Source organism: Sciurus carolinensis, chromosome 7 (assembly GCF_902686445.1).
Source record: "Sciurus carolinensis chromosome 7, mSciCar1.2, whole genome shotgun sequence".
NCBI classification, from domain to species: Eukaryota; Metazoa; Chordata; class Mammalia; order Rodentia; family Sciuridae; genus Sciurus; species Sciurus carolinensis.
This window is the reverse complement of record NC_062219.1, coordinates 99,385,849-99,407,811: the sequence shown is the minus strand read 5'-3', so window position 1 is coordinate 99,407,811 and position 21,963 is coordinate 99,385,849. Positions and strand designations below refer to the sequence as shown.

The 21,963-nt window shown below is 36.5% G+C and overlaps 1 protein-coding gene across 1 annotated transcript in view; it reads right to left on the bottom strand.

Annotated features, from left to right (window-relative positions):
* The window catches only part of Dst (dystonin), a 456,059-nt gene that overhangs the window by 223,838 nt on the left and 210,258 nt on the right, over nucleotides 1–21,963 (bottom strand).

The window sequence follows — 21,963 nt, the reverse complement described above, 5'->3', positions numbered from 1 at the left end:
CAAAGGTATTCACTAGACATATTAAAAATCTATCAATGTAAGCTATGCAAAGGCTACATGAGACTATGTATCATTTTTCCAACTTCCTGCGAACTTGTAATTACTTTAAAACAAAGTGTTCTCAAATTCATATATGTCAGATTAGAAGGCCCCTGTCCAAACCTGCCTCTGCACAGCATAAATCTTTTGTAGAGTTTTCAAAATCAGTAACACCAACACAAAGTCAGCACTTAACCTGTAACAGCTTCCCTCATTGCACAGCCCTGAATTAAACCTATGATTCTGGAGCTCAAGCCACCAGTGAGTCCCAGAAAGTTCTGCTCAGTCTGTCCAGCAGGGGCAGCTTCTGTGAGTACTTGGCCTACTACTAAGCTTGAGTTAGACAGACAGGTGTCCTTGCAGGCTAAGAGGGCAGCTCCACAGTGGGCGGTCACAATGCACTTCCTCACCTGTTGGCAATTCAGGGTTAGGGCTGCATTACTTTTGCTGCTCTGCTAAAAGGAGCCAGAAAAATGGTCTAGCAAAGAGACAAAAACCAGAATCCCATTTACTTCACAGTGGCACAAGCTTTGGAGTAAATGCTAAATAAAGGTTTCTAAGTATGAATCAAACTTCTTTGTACTTCCCAAATGGTCATGTGAAAATACAGCACAAAATAATAAAAAGATCTAAAATTCTAATCAAAAACCATATGACTACACAACAAGAAGCCAAAAAAAGCCTGATATCAACTGGAATAAAACCTGCAATGGTAAGTCTTTTATCCTTTGCCCCCGCCAAAAAAAAAAAAAAAGGTTTAAATGATATTTAAACTGGGTTATCTTCGCTTACTACATTCATGTTTTACAATATCTTTCTTTGTTTTGTGATGCTGGGGGATTGAACCCAGGCCCTCATGCATGCTAGGTAAGTGTTCCACCACTGAGCTTCAACCCCAGTTCAGCAATAGTGTCAGAAAAAAAAATTTTTTTTATTGTAAACAAATGGGATACATGTTGTTTCTCTGTTTGTACATGGCGTAAAGGCATACCATTTGTGTAATCATAAATTTACATAGGGTAATGTTGTTTGATTCATTCTGTTATTTTTTCCCTTCCCCCCCACCCCTCCCACCCCTCAGAAAATATTTTTGATTCATGAAAAAAATTCCACTTAGGAGTTTCATATCAAATTAGTGCCCCTTTACCCAGCAAATAGCGACTTTTTGCCGAAGTCACAGAACCTTTTAATATCCAAATACTTATGTGGCATCATTACCCACAAATACATATTGTATGTATTAAACTTAGGTTGAGTAGCTCTACCACTAAATAAATGTTAATGTCAGTGGTACCTAGAAAATAGCACAGCAAAAGTGAAAGTCTATTACTTTTAACCAAATCTCCATCTTTACAAACCTATATTTAATTTTGATTTCCTAGTTACCAAAGAATACCAGTTCAATCTTTGGTGTCACAAGATTATACCACAGTTAAATAAAGTTAAAAAATACTTTATTTCTCTTTTAAAAAGTCAAAACATATAATAGACGATCCTTATTTAGAAAATCTATAAATAGAGTAAGTAACAAATCCACTGAGTTGGAATATGTGCCTCAGGATAGATAGTATTAAATAACAGTCTCCTCAAGGCCTTAATTACATTCTAGAAATAAACCAATTCTCAAAGACCTTTTCAGGAATGCAACTACTACATGCATGACACATACAGGAACATAAGTCCTCGCTGAGATGAGAACTAGTAGTGTAATTTTCAACTTGCATTAGAGCACAGTATGAATTCCAACAGAGCACCATGGAATACCAACCCTATTGCAAGGCACAAGCTTGAATTCATAAGGCCAAAATCTACTTAAAAATCAAGCTTGTGAATGTTGCAGACATTAATACATCTAAATTTATGTATTTCTTACTGTACCTCCAGTGTAACCAGAAAGCAGACTAACTCTAAAAGAGTCTGAACAGAATCTCTAAGAGATCATATTTATATAAATAATATTATGCAGCTACTGATCCTCAGCCAGCTGCTTAATCTCTGAAATAAATGGCTTTATTGTGCAGGCCTGACATCCTCAGCACACAAGGACAGTGGAAACACGCACGTGATCAGGATGGGACCTCCCCAAACAGTGACTAATGCAGTGTTGAGAGTTCTGGTGAGCCCGCCAGACTCCACATTTCACTTCCTGTGTCTTTCTCGCTCTAGGACAGTTAAAGATGGGGTGTGATTCTGAACACTTATTTCATAGGAAGGCAATTTCACAACTTGCCTTGTCAGGTTGAACTAAACCCCCTACATCCGAAAAAAACTTCCAAAACCAGATGTCATTTTTTGCCATTATATTTATAAAGAAAAATTAAATTAGGTATCTTTAGAAAAGGAGAATAATAATACTATGCCATATTAAACCAAATTAGAAAAAGAAAATCTTGTTATAAGAAAAAATAAAAGAATTAGGAGACTTGCATTTATGTCCTGCTTCTGACCCTGGCCTCGAGAACTTGAACCAACTGCCTAAACTCTCCAGGCCTCAGTTTTTTTTCATCTGTAAAATAGAAGTTTGAGAAAAGAAAGCCTCTAGTTCAAACTACAGAACAAAAAATCTATGATGTGAAAATATAATTATCATTTTCTCAAATTACTGACTTGTCAATTTAAAAGAAAGCATGTAAAATGAAAAGTTACTCAATCCTGTAGCTTAAGAATTTTAGAAGAAAAAAGAGAAATGGAGGGATTTAATTTCTGTAATGCTTTAGAGTATTATGAGACACTAGCTCCATGCAATCCTGCCTGCTTTTCTAGTCTGACAGATTAATTTGAGATAATGTATATGAAATTGCTCTACAAATATAACATATCAGGGCCAAGGGTGTAGCTAAATGGAAGAGCACCTGAACAGCATGCATGAGGCCCTGGGTTTCAGGGCAAAACAAACAAAAGTAAAATATCATTATTTACATGTTTATCATTCCATGGAAAGCAAATGTTACCATTATTAACAATAAAAAACAAAAATGCATGGTGAGTTATACTACTAGGGATCTGACCCTGTGCTAAATGCTTTATAAATAGCATCTTATTTTCCTCACCAAAAACAAATTAGGTAAAAAGGAATGGTATTAAAAATATTTATAACCAACATTATGAGGAAGGGGTGGTAGTGAATGAGCTGGGGTGGAGGAAATGGGGTCCTGGGGAAATATCTGCTCACATGAGCAATTTAGGAGAAAGAAAAGAAGGGAAACTAAACAGTTAAACCTGCACAGGAATACCTACTTTATTTTGTCCTAAGTCTGAGTCATACACATTTGGCCTGGTAACTTTCCTTCACAGATGACTACACTAACTGTCAATAGCTTTAACCTTCTGTTTTCCAGTTTCAATAAAACATTCTTTCTTCTCTTTTTGGATAGTTTGTCCCAGTGGGACAAAAAACTGTCAGAATAAATAGTGTTAGAGGAAGTGATGAGCAAAGTAAAAGCACTCTGAAGTACCTTGGGATTAAATTATATAACTTGAATTACATAATGAGAGCAAAGCATCATTTTCTGTATTTCACAAAATTCTCCCAGAATTTTTCAGTACTTTCTAAAATTTTTACTACATTGCACCAGCAGTTTACCTCTAGGGGGTGCTAATCTTATGCTTAAGAGAACATCCTAAGAAAGGAAAATAAATAGACAAGAAAACCTTTCAGGGGGGGAATGATTCTAAATAAAGTTATTTTGGAGAATAAAATATAGCAGAAATATACAGTAGGATATGTCAGGTCTGTATTATCCAAATGGATTAACTGATTAAACACACGCGCGCACACACACGCACACACACACGCATACACATACACACACACACAGAGACACAACCTCAAAAACCAACCAACCAAATTACTACTCCAAAAATGTCATTTTTTTAATCACTTGGTGGTCTGGTTTTACATGAACTAAATCAAATTCCACTCTGGAGAGAAGAGGATCATTATATAGCTGCTTATTAAACTGCCTTTTTTTTTTTTTTTCTTCAAAAGTCTGACTTTGTAGTGGTTCATATTAATCTAGACAAATGCCACAAGAATTTTACTTCCCATATTTAAACATGTTGCTACCATGTGGTTGCAGTTCAAGTGAGATCACCAAATATTTACTGAGCACCCATCATATGCTAGGGTCACCTTTACCTTCCAAAAGTAGAGAGTAGAGAGTGCCAACTCTTGATGCCTACCAGACAGATACCAGAAATCTGGAGATTTCAATATGAAGTGAATATACTCAGAGCATGTTCAGGGCACTGTAAGGAACTTTATCCCAGTCTAGGCTCTTTAGAACTCCTCCTATCAAAGAAGCTGGGAATGTTCTCAATGGAGTGAAGAACAAGAACAAGGTAAAGGCACAAAATCATTTGGTGAGTTCCAGGGAAAGCATCTGGAAGGTAAGACAGGAAAGTAGGCCTGGACACATGGCAGTTTTATGGGCCACATTAAGAAGCTTGGACTGGCTGGACGCAGTGGCACACATCTGTAATCTCAGTGGCTCAGGAAGCTGAGGCAGGAGGATATGGATTTCAAAGCCAGACTCAGGAAAAGTGAGGTGCTAAGTAACTCAGCGAGACTCTGTCTCCAAATAAAATACAAAATAGGGTTGGGGATGTGGCTCAGTGGGTGAGTATCCCTGAGTTAAATCCCTGGTAGTCCCCCAAAAAAGGAAAAAAAGCTTGAACTTCACCTAGATAAAAACAACCACTGAAGGCTTTTAGAAGATACAAATATGCTGCCCCAAAATCTGAAGGATTGTTGAGCTGAAGACGATGAAAAGCAGGAGATTCAGAAAAGCTCTCAGGCCCTTCCTCTATCTACCTAGAAGCAGGGCATCGATTTTCAAAGACAAAAGGTATCCTCTGACTTCCACCAGAGAGAACAAGAGTTAACCACTGAAGAAGATTCTGAAACCTTGCTAGACTGGAGATGGGATCAGAGGATTCTGCATAAACGAGTTTACTAACTCAACACTATCTGTCATTCATTTTCCTTTCCCCAGAGGCTCAAAGTCCTTTTCCTTTGTCTTAATGCTCCCCTAAAATGTCATTGTTCTTAATTGAAGATGTCATATAAGCTGAAATTCAAAGCCACCTCTTAGAGAACTCCTAATCCTATGGGTATCTCCCATGTATATGTGAAATATATGTGTTAATGAACTTGCTTTCTCTGCGGAATCTTTTGTTACAGGGATCTAGTCCAACTGAGAACCTATTTGGATCATTCTTCTCCTACATTATCTTGATCAATATATTTTTCTTCTAAGCTATTATCTTGAGCAGACCCAAAGTGCAGGTAAAGCCCAAGGCCCAATCTATACATAGCAGTAGGAAAAAAAGGTTCCTCAGGAAAAAGAGGGCTAGAGAGGACATTGGGTCAAGGAACCTTGGAAAAAATGCATACATCCCAGCACAACAGCACCAATCAAAAGATCAGCCACATAAAGGATCCACAGTCTTCTCGTACAGAAGTTGTACATCTGAAGGACACAGTATTCTGGAAAACAATTGTGTATCTTTAGAAAGGAACATAAGTAATAAAAGAAGGCTTGTCCCAAAGGAGATGGTCTCACTGCCTTGTACTAATTGGGTGAAAGAAAAAGGAGCTATCCTGCTTCAGTGAAAACTGAATTAAAATGCTTTCAATTTCATTTTTTAGTATACACAAATATAGTCATGGATGATAGACAATTAAGTTCTCCTGGAATAGCTCCCAGAAGTTCTATTTCAATAATAATAATGTACTAATAATGTTACCATATCAATTATTGATAAGTGAATTGATCCTTTCAAAATACACAAAAATCCTTTAAAATAATGTATTCTCCTAGGAAGCTCTCTAATCTCAAGAGTTTTGTTTATCACAAATTGCAGTACTATATCTTCAAGAGTTGTGAAAGAAAAATACCACTCAGATTTTATCTAAATTACTATAAATTCTAAATTGATACAGTTAAGTATAATGAGGGAATTTTTTTTTATTAAAAAGATGGTTCCCCCCACTAAAGCTTAGGAAATGATGCCAAGAGTTAATAAATGGGATGGCATCAAATTAAAAGGCTTTGGCATGTATAGGAAACGATGAAGACTGTGATGAGAGAACCTCAGAATGGGAGAAAATCTTTGTTAACTACTCTTCTAACAGAGGATTAATATCCAGAATATACATATAAAGAACTTGAAAAACTTAACACCAAAAAACACAAATAACTCAATCAATAAATAGGAAAAAGAATTAAACAGACACTTCTCAAAAGAAGAAATACAAGTGACCAACAAATACATAAAAATATTCAATCCCTCACAAAGAAATGCAAATCAAAACTACACTGAGATTTCATCTCACATCAGTCAGAATGGCAGTCATCAAGAAGACAAATAATAACAAATGCTAAAGAGGTTGTGGAGAAAAGGGTACATTTTTACACTGTTGGTGGGACTCTAAGTTAGTACCATCACTATGGAAATCTGTATGGAGGTTCCTCAAAAGACCAGGCATGAAGCCCCCATATGACCCAACTATAGCACACTTCTGTATTTATCCTAAAGAATTAAAGCCATCAAACTTTACAGTGATACATGCATACTAATGTTTATAGTAGCAAAATTCACAATAGCCAAACTATGGAACCAGCCTAGGTGCCCCATCAACAGATGAATGGATAAAGAAAATGTGGTATATAAACACACATCAGAGTTTTATTCAGCATAAAGGAAAATGAAATTATGTCATGTGCAGGAAAATGAATAGAACTTTAGAACATCAAACATGATGTTGAAATAAGCCAAACTCAGAAGGTCAAGGGTCATGTGTTTTCGCTTATATGTACAAGTTAGAAAAGAAAAAGGAAAAGAAAGAGGAGGGGAACTCATGCAAATTGAAGGGGAAATCAGTAGAGGAAAGGGATTAAGGGGTGGGAGGAGGAAAGGGAAAGGGAAAATACTGAGAAATAATATTATTATTACATTGCATGCACATACAAATATGTAATGATAAATTTTACCATTATATACAACTACAATGCACCAGTTTTTAAAAAGGCAGTCGTAAGGCCATACATAATCTTTTACTGTTTCTTTAAATATAAAATAAAGATACTTGTCATCCATGTTAAGGTATTAATGGACAAAATAGTGAAAATTTTCAAACAAGTCAATGGTGGCCTAGACAGTGTAAACAGCTCATTTACTTCATAGTGAATTCAATGAGTTAAGAAAAAATGGCTTCTCTTAACCTTTCAGGTTGTCAATCGATAATCAATTAAAAAAAAAAACACTCGATCTCTTCCATTCTTTCACCACAAGGTAGAACTATAAGTAATTAAATAAAACCAAAGTATTTATATTACGTTAGAGAATTAGGAACATTTTAGTCACATTCTCACCGAGCTATGTTTTTTTCTGAACAGTGTCACCACAGTCTCAGGAACCTTTTTAAAACGCTATTTCTTTTTCTTTCTTTCTTTCTAGGTATATAACTTTTCTGTAAGTTTGTTTGGGGCCAGGTTGGCTCTGGTTTGGGTGGACTGGGTTTGGGTTTCTACCTTTCACTCTATTTCCTCTTACAAACAAGAAAATAAAATGCATTCTTGCAGGGGTTTTCCCCTCAGCCTGCAGACTTCCATCTCCTACAGCCCTACAGATCCTCGTGTTGAACAATTACAATGTAACTGAGAGGAAAAAAAAAAAAAAATCAATCCAGAAACCAATATATTCTGCATACTAACATATCTATTTTGGTATCTGCTCAAAATGTTCTTTGAAGTTAATTTTTATTGCGGATATGTTCTCGACAACCTCCACGTTATAACGCTAAACAAATGAGCACTGGTTTGCAAAGGCATCACCATTATCCAGCCCATTTAGAAGAAAGGACAGGCTAATAAATATTATCATGTATTCTTTTAAAAAGAAAAAGAATTGGGAGAGGTATTTCAGGGAGGACAAAAGGATGCTTCTATCTAATACTCTGTTATTGAGGGTAAAATCCAGACAAATTTGATATATGACAGGAGGAAATGATTTCACTTCTTTAAAGTTTTTCAAATGTTCTGTGCGCTTGTTTCTCTTATGAATCTTACTTTAAACCATTTACATTTATATTTATGGTAAGTGCAGTTTTTAATAGCTTAACTCATTAAGTTCAAAGTTTTCAATTCTGTGAATATTTCAACAAAACTGACACAGATACATTAAAATAAGTTGAAAATCATAATCTGATGCTTATATGTACTATTATATTAGTTTATGTTAACTAATATTAATATTGTTATATTAATCATTATAATTATATTCTTATTTTTATATAATTATATATTTTATATAGTTGTATTATATATTTGATTTTTTATACAAGTTCCACATCTGGGATGATGGACAAAATAGGTTAAGGAAATGGGAAGGAATCAATGACTAGCATTTTAATGCTCACCTCCTTTACCAGTTTCCTTTCAATTGTTCATAATTTGGGCACTAGGGGAAAAAAACTGGAAAAGTAGGGGTTATGATCACTTAACACTTCTAATAAGTAATTAATTAATAAGCTACCCAAAGGAATAAAAGTTAGATAAAAAGTTTTGATTCTGGTGATATAACAAGACAAATAATGACAACTAGTAGAATGCTATTATAATGGTTAAGTCCTACATGTTTCATACATGTCATGCCTTAAAAAATGTAACTAGATATGATATAGTCTATTTGACACAGGTCATTTAAAACTCTGGCAGCATAATCCTGTCCTTTCCCATTAATATTTCAAGTATCCCACTGTACTTTCAAATTCAATGAAAAACTTTTACTGAAATTTTTTCAAACACAATTGTGAATATTTTCCATCAAAAATCAAGTAAAAGTCACTTTAAAGAATTTTAATCAGTCTTGTTTAAATTAAACTCAGGACCAAAATTCACAAGTAGTTAAAAACTAGTTCTTTAATAGATTCCCACATAATGACTCTCTGGTAACATTATAGCAAATGCACAAACTGGGTTTATTAATTATTAGAAACTAGAGAGGCATTCAAGTAGATGCACTCAGTTCCTATTTGATAAGCGGCTCTGGGACACGTCAACCTCTCAGTCATGTGCCTCTTAAAGCAAGGTCACTTTGTTAGACTGTCTTGCCTCTTCACACCCACTCGTCCTGAGTTTCAGAGAAACTTTAACCACAGCCGGCACCAAGAAGGAACAGCGTGTGGGGGGAAGCACTGTGGTGTAGGGCATGGCAGGAGAACAGATTAAAAGGCAGTCTCAGGGTCCTGGGCAGCTGCTGAGTGGGGACAGAAGCATCCAGGAAAGGAACATACAGAAGTGACAAAAATGTCATCAACTTTGCAAATCTGATTAGCATGCTGGTTGTGATGTCTACCTGAATAATTCTGAGGTAAATCTTCTCTTTGGGTTTTAGTCAAAGGAGCTATAGGTTGTCAATGCCTGGCCTGCTACACAATAATTCAACAATTAAATGGGTAATCTCATCAAGTAACTACTTTGGCTTCCTCTGGCACCATTTAAAAACTGAACTTTCACACTATAACTGTTAATAGAAAAAAATTGCTACAATTTAAGGGTACAGACACAAAAAAATCAAATAACCATCTGAGCCCTCATATATTGACTTCCTGTGGCCAGGCACAGTAGCACATGACAGTAATCCCAGCAACTCAGGAAGCTAATAAGAAGGATTTAAAGTTTGAGGCCAGTGTGAACAACTCAACAAGATCCTGTCTCAAAGTAAAAAATAAAAAAGACTGGGTTCAGTGGTAGAGTGTCCCTGGGTTCAAATCCTAATACCACTACCAACCAAAAAAACCTCACTAACTTCATGTACTTCCTGGATGGTGTCTAGTATGACTCTTTCAGTTCTCAACCACGCTGAGCCACTTGCTGAAGGAAGTGAGGTCCCTGAAGACAGGTGAGCTCTAGGTAACCAACTGAATCCACTGATGGTGGCTCTGATTAGTACAGATGACTTCTGGTCACACCATCATGGACACCAGTGTTTCTTTCAGACCATTATCTGCCAAGGTGAGACACGACTGGGGTAGGAATGACCGTGGTTTCTTCATTTGTTTTTTTCAAATCTCAAGAATTAGAAGATTGAGGGATCTCTCAGTAGCATATTTTACACTTTTAAGGCTAACACTCTCCTAGTTTGCACTAAAATGCAAGCTAAATATAAGCCCATTTTAAGTCCTTAGAAGTAAACAACTGAGAACAACTGGTTACATCCTCTTGATTAAACCTTTGAAATAACCCAGGATTATGATCAAGACAACTGTCACAGGGAGATGAACACTAAAACTATTTTTGACGACACCCCTCAGACAATGAGATTCCACTGACTCTGCTACAGTTCACTGTAATGCTCAATATCTTTTCCCTGTCAAAGAATGTTTCCTTAAATCCAGGTGAGCATCCATGTCCCTAACACCATGATTTGTATGTTCTCAAATAAAACCCCTGCAAATCCTATCTGGGGAACTGATAAAGTTTGAGATAGAATCATAGGTCTATTCTGTTAATTGCATAATTAAAATATCAAAGCTGGGGATACAGCCCTATAGTAAGTAGAGTTCTTGCCTAGCATGGGGAAGGCCCTGGGTTCAATCGTCAGCACTGCAAAACAAACAAACAAACCAAAAACAGCAACTGATTTGGTCAGGAGTAGTAATACCGCCTATGTTCCCAGAGACTCATGAGGCTGAGGCAGGAGGATCACAAGTTTAAAGCCAGCCTGAGAAACTTAGCAAGATCCTGTCTCAAAATCGAATAAATCTTAAAAAGGGCTAGAGATATATAGTCAGGCATGGTAGCACACACCTGTAATCCCAATGACCTGGGAGGCCAAGGCAGAAGTACCACGAGTTCAAGGCCAGTCTCAGCAATTTAGTAAGGCCCTAAGCAACTTAACAAGACCAAGTCTCAAAAAAATATTTTAAATGATCTAAACAAAGGGGCCTAGCGGTGTGGCTCAGCAGTTAAGTAACCCAGAGTTACTTAACTGAATTCCTGGTACCTAAATAGATAAAAAGCTGGGTATGTAGCTGGTGGTAGACTACTTACCTAGCATGCATAAGACCCTGGGTTCAATCCCCAGTACTACAATCAGTCAATCAACCAATAAATAAATAAATAAAATTGACACTCTTGTCAAAGTAATCTGCAACAGAAATATGCCTTCTTCGGAATTAAAACTTCCAAAGATGCCATCAATTTCTTCAAAGTGATCACCTCCTAAATGACATTACAATTTTACCAAATTTTCAGATTCCAGTTTATTCAAGAGAGATCAATATACCACAAATGCTCAACAGCTAGTTCTTCCAGTGGTACAAATCTGTGTTACAGAGGAGATGATGCCTTTGTCTCCTACTAAAGCTTAAATATGAGTGGTATTTATTATCCCTTCAGCTCCTATTCTGAGTACCCTTCCTTTTACAATCACAAGGGTCCCTAAGAATGGGCTTGAGCTAGGCAGCACCTAGCAAATCACAGGCCACAATTCCAAAATGAACTATGGGAAACAGTTGTGGGTTTACTACAAGACACTTAGGTCTCAGCACCCTAACAGTAGATCTCCATTTCAAATCCCAAAGGCTAGAATTTGAAAAGAAAGTCTATGAATGGTTTAGGTCATATTCTCAAAACCTCCGCTGTCATTTCTCTGATTACATTCATGATATTTCTTCTACTTGAAATGTTGTTCTGTTCCCACTCCTCCTCTGACTATTGAAATCATACTTTTCCCTCAAGGTCAAATTCTGTTACCCTCTTCTGCACTGCCATATTCCTTGGTTTATACCAGAACACTAATTATCTTTTTCATCACAGTTTCATGCACACAGCATATATAAGCATAAGTTTCTTAAAAGGGCAGCACCCTGACTTAAGTGCTCATTGTAAATGCCTCATGCCTTCCACATGACCTTTCATACAGCAGATATGTGAAGAACTCTTATTAAATAAATAAAAGATCTGTCATCAGCACTTTATATGTGACCTCTGCCATGCTCTCAGCTGTGGGCCCTTCAGTACACTCAGTCATAGGGGAAGGGGAAAAAGACTCAGGAAAAGGATTAAAAAATCCCATTAACATCACTTCCTATTGGAATTTGTCTCTGTTCCCAAAGCCCATAATGGCATCATGTCCTGACACCATCGGAGTTAAATAAATGCTGCTGAATGAGGAACAGAGGAAGAGTGTCCAATTCTGTATGTCAGACCTCTTTAAGTACTTCCCATTACCCATCTAAACTGGTTTGGTAAATGACTGGCAGAAAGGTGTCCACACAAATCAAATTTCAAAATTTAATAATAAATCTTAAATATTTCAATAAAAAATATGTACAACAATAGAACAGAATAGAGTCCAGAAATAGACCCATATGATTATGAACAACTGTTTTTTTTTTTTTTTTTTTAATAAAAGAACAAAGGCAATTTACTGGAGGATGGTCTTTTCAACAAATGATGCTGGGACACAGAATATCCACACAGAAAAAGTCATTGAACTTTTTCCTCAAAACAGACCACAAACCTAAATGTAACAGCTGAAACCATATAATTATTAGATGAAATCACGGCAGTGAATCTTTGCTTCAAGGGAAGAATTCTTATATATGATCAAAGAAAAGTAAATAACAAGAATGTTTAAATACAACTTAAAAATAGGCAAAGATCTGAACATTTATTTCACCAAAGAAACATACAAATGATTAACAAGCACATGAAAAGATGTTCGCTATCATTAGTCATCAGAGAAAAACAAAGCAAAACCACAATGCAAAAGTACTCCACACACACTAAGACAGCTAATTCCAAAAAGACAGGAAGGATGTGGAATGATTACATATTCTTAGTGGACATGTCAAATGGCATGACCAACTGGGAAAACAGTTTGGCAATTCCTTAAAATGTTAAGTTAGATTTACACTATGACCCAGCAATTCGACTCCTAGGTAAACACACAAAAGAAAACAGAGGTCCACACAAAGACTTGTACATTTATGTTTATAGCAGCATTGCTTCTAAGAACCAAGAAGTGGAAGCAACCCAAATGTTCACCCACGATGGGAGTGAAAAAAGAAAATGTGATACATCCCTAGAATGGAGGAATACTGGGCAATACTATGGAATGAAGAGAACCACAAGGATGAACCTCAAAAGCATTATGTTATGTGGGGGGGGGGAAGATACAAAAAAAGATAAATATTGCATGATTCTATTTATACGACATATCTAGAAAGGGCAAATTTAATGAGATGAAAAGTTCATCAGTGGTTGTGTAAATAGCTTAAGATATAACTGACCCACTAAAAAATTCATTTGTTTTGACTGCATAACTGGATAAGTTTTTAGAACAGACTGAAGTGTGCTGCCACGGTCTAACTTTCAAATATTTCCAACACCCAGAAAAGAAACCTTGTGCCACCAGCCATCCACAGCCCACCTGGTCCCATCCTAAAGTATTGAAGCACACTCCCTTTGAGAACATGGGTAGTAGCAATGTTTGCACATCGGAAATGTTCATATCCATCACAACTCAACAGGGATTAATAATAGTGCCTAGAATACAGGACAGGGTGTTACTGTTCTAGCAGGTCAGGACACACAAGTGAAATACATTTAAAACAATGTGAGATTTGTACTTATTGAAAAAGTAGTTTCAAAGATTATCCATTAACAAAAGGATAGATCACAATAAAATAAAGATGGAAAAGCTGTTGGTGCCAACTACTACAAAACCTTTAATCTAGACCAAAAGTGAGGTATATTATCGAGAGGAAAAAAGTAAACAGAAAAGTCATGTATAAAAGTTTATCAAGTGATCTAATTTGAGTAACAGAGGAAACATTTTTCCTAAGCTTTACATCAGGCTTCAAACCTTGACCCTTACTTACTAAACTTAAAGTGGCATGTGCAATGAGCACTTCACTCATGACCAGATCTTGACTCAAGGAGGATTATCACAGAAATAAAACTTGGCCCTAAAGCAATATACTGAACTTGCCTTTTCAAATTGCATTTCATTAAGTCGGTCAGAGGAAAATTCATTCTGAAATGTAGCTATGGTAGAAAATTATATTCACAGAACATAGCTGGCTTCTTCATATAGGAATGAACCGTCATCTTCATAAATGAATTCAGTGGAAACACAAAAGCCATCCTTCCTTACATAAGTATACACCAAAATTCACCCTAACTGTGATACAAAACCTTGCCCTAAGACAAAGCATGTGGGAGGCCCTGGGTTAGATTCCCAGCACTGTAAAATAAAACAGGAGAGGTCAGTAAACTTTTTCCACAAAGGATCAGATAAGAAATATTTTTGGCTTTGACGGTTATATGCTATGACAATACATAAATGAATGAGTGGAGTAGAATTCAATACACTTTTATTTATGAACACTATTTTAGATTTAGTATAATTTTCATATGTCAAATATTTTTCTTATTTTGATTAATTTTCAATTATTTAAAAACATAAACACTATTCCTCATTCAAGGACTATCCAAAAAAAGCAGACTGTGGCTGGGTTTGGCCCACAGGTCATACTTTGCAGACTACTCAGAGTCCTTGATTAAAACACAAATATCTTTAGGAAATGTAGCCATTATCAGTCCTTAACTCCATTAAAGGAGATGAACTGCCTTCCCTTGCTCTATGGCCAATGAAGAGTGAAAAGGATCCAAAATAATATCGTCTTGTTCTTTCCTGATAGTAAAAGTAATTGTAGAAAAACGGAAGTAGTTAAAACTAAAGGAATTATCCTCCAGTGTAGGGGGGAAAAGAGTGTACAGGTAGGTAAAACAGGTAAATAGTTCAATGTGTACAAGGGTAGGGAGGTGAAAGGTAGGTAGATAACAAAATTATGGTTGAGATGATGATGTGGATGACTTCCCTGTGCCTGTACTACACAGCTCTGATTGTATGAGGGGCTTTATTTCAATTCATTTTGTGTCTTCAACTCAAAAGTCTTAGTAATTTCAAATAAACGAAAAAAACTGAATGAGAAAATATTAGAAAAATAAAAATGATATAAAAATCTTTTCATACAAAAACAAAATAAAGGAAATAAAACTGGTAGGAAAAAAGGTTTTAAAAAAAGCAGGGGGACTGGAGTTTTGATGGGTATACAAATTAGTTTCTTCAGAAACTATTTATGAGCTGCTATTTATGTCTTAAATCATTCTAGGGGGCTGGCCCAAGATAGTGGGTGGAAGTTACAAAAGGCAAATTTTAGACAATGCAAGAAAAAGCTGTTACAATTCAAGTGGACCAGAAATGTAAGTTGTCCATAAATTGGAAAATCAATGACCCATTAGAAGCTGTGACAAAACATGCCTACAGTCATCACCAAAATAACTAAATCCCACCCAAAACTGCACGTAATTCAAGTTAAGATGAAATTCATTATATTTGCTTAAAAGTGATCACTTTGAAACTCTCCTTCTGGATTTCCCAAAGGGATGCTAACAAATATTCTTTGACAAAAGGAATCAAAGATTCCTGGATTAATCGACTGTATTAAACAGATTTCTTTATCACAAAATTTTTCAGTCTTTAATATGCTAATGTGTACCATAAATCTCTTCAACCAGTAAAGGTTACTTTCTAAATTCTTTTGGGGGGATGGAAACCTTTTTATTTCTCCCTGGGGCATCTCACAACACTGGTATTACTGGGAACCTGATTTGAAAATGCTATTCCTCTGTTTAAAAAAAAAAGGTATGTGTTTTTTTGATCTTGTCAACCATGGGAAAAATAAATTTTCAAGTTGAACAAGAAAGTATTGACCAGAAGCTAAATAATTTATAACAGAGAAGTCTGAAATGTCAACCTGGAAGAAACATTTAAATTAAGCTATACCATGCTCAGTAAAATCAAAGAATGAGCAAATATATTTTCTTAAGTTCTTTAAGTTTGTGTGAAAATAAAGTTAAATATCAGAAACATTTGGAGACAATAACAAATTGTGATATGAGAAAGGATAATACTAAAATTCATTAACTCTGACAATAGATAAGAAGATGAGAGGCATTTCTACTTTCAGAACATGTGGGGATATCTATGCTCCATCCTGGCACAAATGTACTAAATCTAAATCTAAACAGAATTTTTCCACTATTCTTTAGTAATATTATACACAGCAAGGTATTTCTGGAGATATAACTTCAGTTTGTTTGTTTGTTTGGGGAGGGTATTTGTTTTGTTTAAAATACTGGAAGGCTGAGAAGGCTTTTGTAGAAAACCTAAGTGCCAGATTTTCTGCTCAGCAGGAGAGCAAAGTGCCCTGTGTGGCCTTGGCTCTGCTGGGTTGTTGCGGTGTGAATTATCTAATCTAGGCTCAATTCAACCAGCGATACAGGGCTCACAAATAATCCACACCATCAGCTGCCTTGCACTCACAGCATCTCATCTCAAGCTGTCATACCCACAAGGGGAAGAAAAGGTGCTGGCAAGGGCCTTGACTAGACCATGAAAAACACTTTCCTTATTTAGAGTTCACCATTTAACTGGCATTCATTACTGTAATATTATTATAAAACCATTAAAGCTGCACATATGGGCAGTATCTTCAATATACAGGCAGAAATATGACTCAACTCCATAATAATGCAAGAGTCAGGACCCCAGGGGCCTCTGTTGCAGAAGGTGGGAGGACAAATCTGAAGCTTTTAGTTGACTTTAAATGGCTATATTTAAAAAGGTAAATAACAGCCCATTTTATACACACATATACATTCCCATCATACAACAGACACGGTATTCAAAGCCTTATCTATTTAGCTTTCTTATCTATCATAACCCTATAAGAAGGCAGTATTTTTGTCTCTCTTTGATAATGAGAAAACAAGGGCTCAAGGTCACTCCATGAGAAAGCAGTCCAGGAAGAACTTTATGATATAGTTGTACTTCTATGATTGAAGTTTGAGACTTTCTTTTGTAAAATGATGTATGATACTAGATTAAGTCATGAGCACCTGCAAAGAGTTGATACTGACTTCACAAGTTGCTGGTGATCACAGATGCTATTACTTAAAAATCACTGAGCCACCTGACTTTTCTTCTTGAATCCATCTGAAATTCCGCCAGAGACTGATTTTTTATTTCCCTGCAGGATGGTTAAAACAGTCTACCATTCATAGACCATGATGAATGAACTAGGTTTCCCTTTCTTTCCTACCGATCCTGAGACTGGGAGTTTATTATGAAAAGTGTGAAAAGAAGACCCCTCAGGAGGACATGCACATGCACTCAACCCCTGAGGACAAGAGAGTGAGACCAAGGAATGGAAACTGAAGGAAAGTTTGAAACTTAAATCTGTTTAGGGATAAGAGGAGAGAACTGCTCTTTTTTTTTTCTCAGTGTGTGGTACCCTAGATTCTGAAACGTAAGCTCTTAACATTTGTAAAACAGGATATGCATTAAATAAGACTGAGGACAAGCCGGATTTTCGAATATTTCACTCATCTAAAGAAATGCAATCTCGGGCCTCTAAAAATGACTTAGAGAAGTCCCCATATTATAATGACTCTCTACATACACACCTGACCTTATAACAAATACCATGATCTCCTTAAATTTTATGTGAAATCTAGTAGTGCATTTCCATGATTTTTTTTAAATAGCAAACAAGAGTATTTGAACTACTGTGATTTAAAAAAAATTCTTCAAGCAAATATCAGTGTCGGAATATGTCAACACTGTGTATCAACATCAAAGTGCCATGAGGCAGGAATTTCAGCATTTTTAGAAGAAAGCAATAATTTTCCCAGCTTCAAAAGTTTCTCTTTGAAGTCAACCCTCTTTTCCTTCCTCGCAATACAGAAAAAGTTTCTTCTATATTATATTAAGATCAAATGACTACCAGTTTCCAAACACCTAGCCACTTCCATAGTGACACACTGCCACCTCTGATACCCTGACCACTTTCATCATCAAGTTCCCTCCCTAGAGTCCAGGATGTTCAATGCCTCTCTGATTACTGGCCTGACTCCTTTGCTACTTGACTTTCTAGGTCCTTTAAAACAACTCTCCCTTAGGTCTCCAGTACAGCACCCTGACTAGGGCCTGGAAACAGGGTTTCCATTCAATGCTATGGGAAAAAATACGTTAGACCTTCAAAGAAATCTAACTATGTCTGCAATAACGCTGCAGAGAAGTTATCAATTTTATCAATTTATTATTAGAGAATTTCCAGGTGAGAATAATCTAGCCAATATTTTTCCAAATTCCAAACTAATGAAAATAATAGTGAATAAGTACAGCAAAGCTCATTAGTAATCTCAAACAAATAAATTTATCTCATCTATGCCTGAGTAAACCTGCTCCTACCTAGTCACAAATGGAAAACTAAATCATGCAGTGGCAAGAACATGGAAAGAATCAGAAGTCAATCCTAAATTTGGTCCTTCTATTCATGACTTATTTGACTTGGGAGCGTCTATACCTAAAATGGAATAGGTCTTTTCAGCTTTAAAAGAAGGAATTCACCATAAATGCATTTTTCCTGTAAACTACATTTTTCTCACTCCTACTAAAGCAACCCTTTTTGCCCCCATCAAAGTAAAAGTTGTACCATCAAACTAGCGGGGGTAAAAGTTTAATTTTGTCCCACATTCATTCGTTAAACAAATGTTTTAGCATGGTCTAAGGAAAAAAGTAGTGTATCAGACATTAAGCTGCATGGTTCAATGAGACAGACAACCCCTGTCCTTGTGCAGCTTAGTCTAGTATTAGATACTGAACCAAGTCTTCAGCTTTAATTTGCCTTCTACAGAATACACACACTTCTAGTGTAAAGGTGTGAAAAACATGATCTTGAATATGTTAATGCCACTGATGGCGTTTGAAAAGGTCTTAGATGTTACTTTTGTTCAGCTAAAACAATGACCTTCAGGAATGCTGTTTGGTTTCTTTATATACTTTTATCTGTATCTATGAAGTCTTGCAAAGTAGAACAATTAAAGAAGAATGCAAACAGAAATGTATGTCTACATTAAGAGGTCAAAGCAAACAGGCAAAGATGTAAAACATGAGGAAATGCTGAGAGACACTGGTGATAAGAGATGATGTGTCCCAGAATATTGCTTCTTTTGTTCTTTTGCCTTCACCTCTTCTGATCATCCACCACTCTGTATCTTTCAATTGTGGCATAATGTGTTGGTATGATGAAGTTCTTCTATTAAGCTAGAAGAACCCAGGGTAAAACTCAACTCTGCCACATTTTAGTGACTTCATGCTGAACAGATAATTTATCTTCATTAAGCCTGTTTCCTCACTAGTAAAGTGAGGATAAAATCAGACAATGAACACATTTCATAATGTACCCAGTCCAGCAGCTCAATAAATGTACACATTGCATAATGTACCCACTCCAGCAAGTACTCAATAAATGGTAGAAACAGTGGTGGTAGTAATAATGATAACAATTAATAAGGAAGTCAAGAATAAAAATTATAATTGACCACAAGATGGAACTAAAGTTACTTGATGAAATTATGGTACAAAATTTTGATGCTCTTAACTTGAAAAGAGTTCACAATTATATCAACAAACTAAATCATTTGTAACTACTTACTTAAATGGTCTTCACAGGCAAAAAGAAAAAAGTTCCCTTCTTGTCATAAAATAACTTTAAGTTCAAAATATACATTGCTATGAAGTTTACTTTCATTTCTACATAAAGCCCATGCCTGCATGCTTAAAAAATGTTGATGTCATAAAAGTCTGCAAAGAGGCTGTAAATCTCTTCCTAATTAAAGAAATCACAACTAACCACAATACCTGCCCCTGAACTGGATCCTGTACTGGGGATGGGGGAGTGCTATAAAAAATAACTAACAAAATTGGAACATGGATATTAAAGTGTTACACCAATGTAAATTCATGAAGTTGATAAATTTGTGCTTTTAAAAGAGAATATCCTGCCAGGTGCAGTGGCACATGCCTGTAATCCCAGTGGCTCAGGAGGCTGAGGCAGGAGGATCAAGAGTTCAAAGCCAGCCTCAGCAACAGTGAGGTGCTAAGGAACTCAGTGAGACCCTGTCTCTAAAATATAAAAAAAAGGGGGGGTGGGGGGCTGGGAATGTAACTCAGTGGTTGAGTGCCCTTGAGTTTAATCCTCAGTTTAAAAAAAAAAGAGAGAATATCCCTACTCTTAAGAAATAAATATTGAAGCACTTAGGGATAGGACCATGGTATGTATAACTTACCCCCAATGGTTCAGATTTAAAAAAAAAAAAAAAAAGCACATGAGCATACACACACACACACACACACACACACACACAGAGTATGGGGGAAATGACAGAGTAACAAGATAAAATATCAACAGGAGTTCAATCTGGATAGACAGTTTTACTTGTAGTATTTTTTTTTCTGTAACCTTAAAACTTGAAACTATCTCAAAACAATTTAAATATAAAAGTTAATCTCTGGTCTATCCCTACTACTTACTATTTCATATATTTTGTCATCTGAAAAAAAATCATTTGACCTTTTTTTTTTTTTTTTCAGCTGGAAATTGAACACAGGGGCTTGAGCATGCTGGGCAAGTGCTCTACCACTAACCTACATCCCCAGCCTGAGTTGGTGTTGTAATCCTGGTCTCAGAAAGCATCTTATACACCACCTAGTTCACTCTCCTACCAATGCGCCAATTATTTTTACTCCATCTCTAATAGATTATAACTAAATTTCCACATATTCATGGGAATTTGGTGAAGGCTAGGGAGTGGTGAATCCCATGAAGCTACTGGCAAGGACTTCGTATCAGGCAGTGGTAACTGTTCATACGTGTAGGAGGCTGAATGGTGGTCATAAAGATATCAGGTCCTAATCCATGGGAACTCTGAATTTCTAATTTGGAAAAGGGTCTCTGCAGATACAATTAATTTAAGAATTTTTCGATGGAGATTAATCCTGGATTATCTCCCCACCATGAGTCCTAAATCCAATCACAAGCATCCTTATAAAAGAGAGCTAAGTGAAATATGACACATGCAGAACAAGAAGGGGCAATGGAACCACAGAGGCAGAGACTGGGACAAAGTGGCCAGGAATGGAGGAATGCCAGCAGTCACTGGATGCTACAAGAGGTGAGGTGCACATGGGCCCTAGAGACTCTGTAGGAAGCATGGCCTTGCTGACACCTTGATTTCAGCCCAGAGGAACTGAATGCAGACTTCTGGCCTCCAGAACAGAAGAAGAATAAATGTGTTGGTTGTAAATTACCAAGTTGGTATAATCTGTCACAGCAGTCACAGGAAACTAATAATATACCCTTAGATCAAAAAAATACCTACTAAGTGCTGATTATTGGACACTGAGGTTGTATGGCATTTTTTTTATTATTATTAAACTTAAATCTTCAACCCTGAAATTATTCAATAATATTCTACTGTATTACATAAACCCAAAACCATGATCATTCTTTAATAACTGTCCTGCCAATAGCTGAAAACACTCATCACATTTCCCTTTTGGGGAAGGAATTGGGGGTACCAGGGATTGAACTCAGGAGCACTTGGCTACTGAGCCACATCCCCAGTCCTATTTTATATTTTATTTAGAGACAGGGTCTCACTGAGTTGCTTAGTGCCTCGCTTTTGCTGCGGCTAGCTTTGAACTCTCAATCCTCCTGCCTCAGCCTCCAAAGCCTCTGGGATTACAGGCATGCGTCCAGCTTCACATTTGCCTTTAATCTTCTTTTTCAAGGCCACTGCCCCACTTCTCTCCATCATTCTTCCTCCAAGTTTGTATCCAATTCTCATCATCATGGATACCTCCTTCTAGACCCTTCCCCTTAAGATGCACTGTTGGGAACTGAACAAACTTAGGATAAGGCCCAACCAGAGAACAGTACAAAAGTGGTATGGACCCTCAGCTCTATTAAGATAACCTGAGGTGGCACTCAGCTGCACC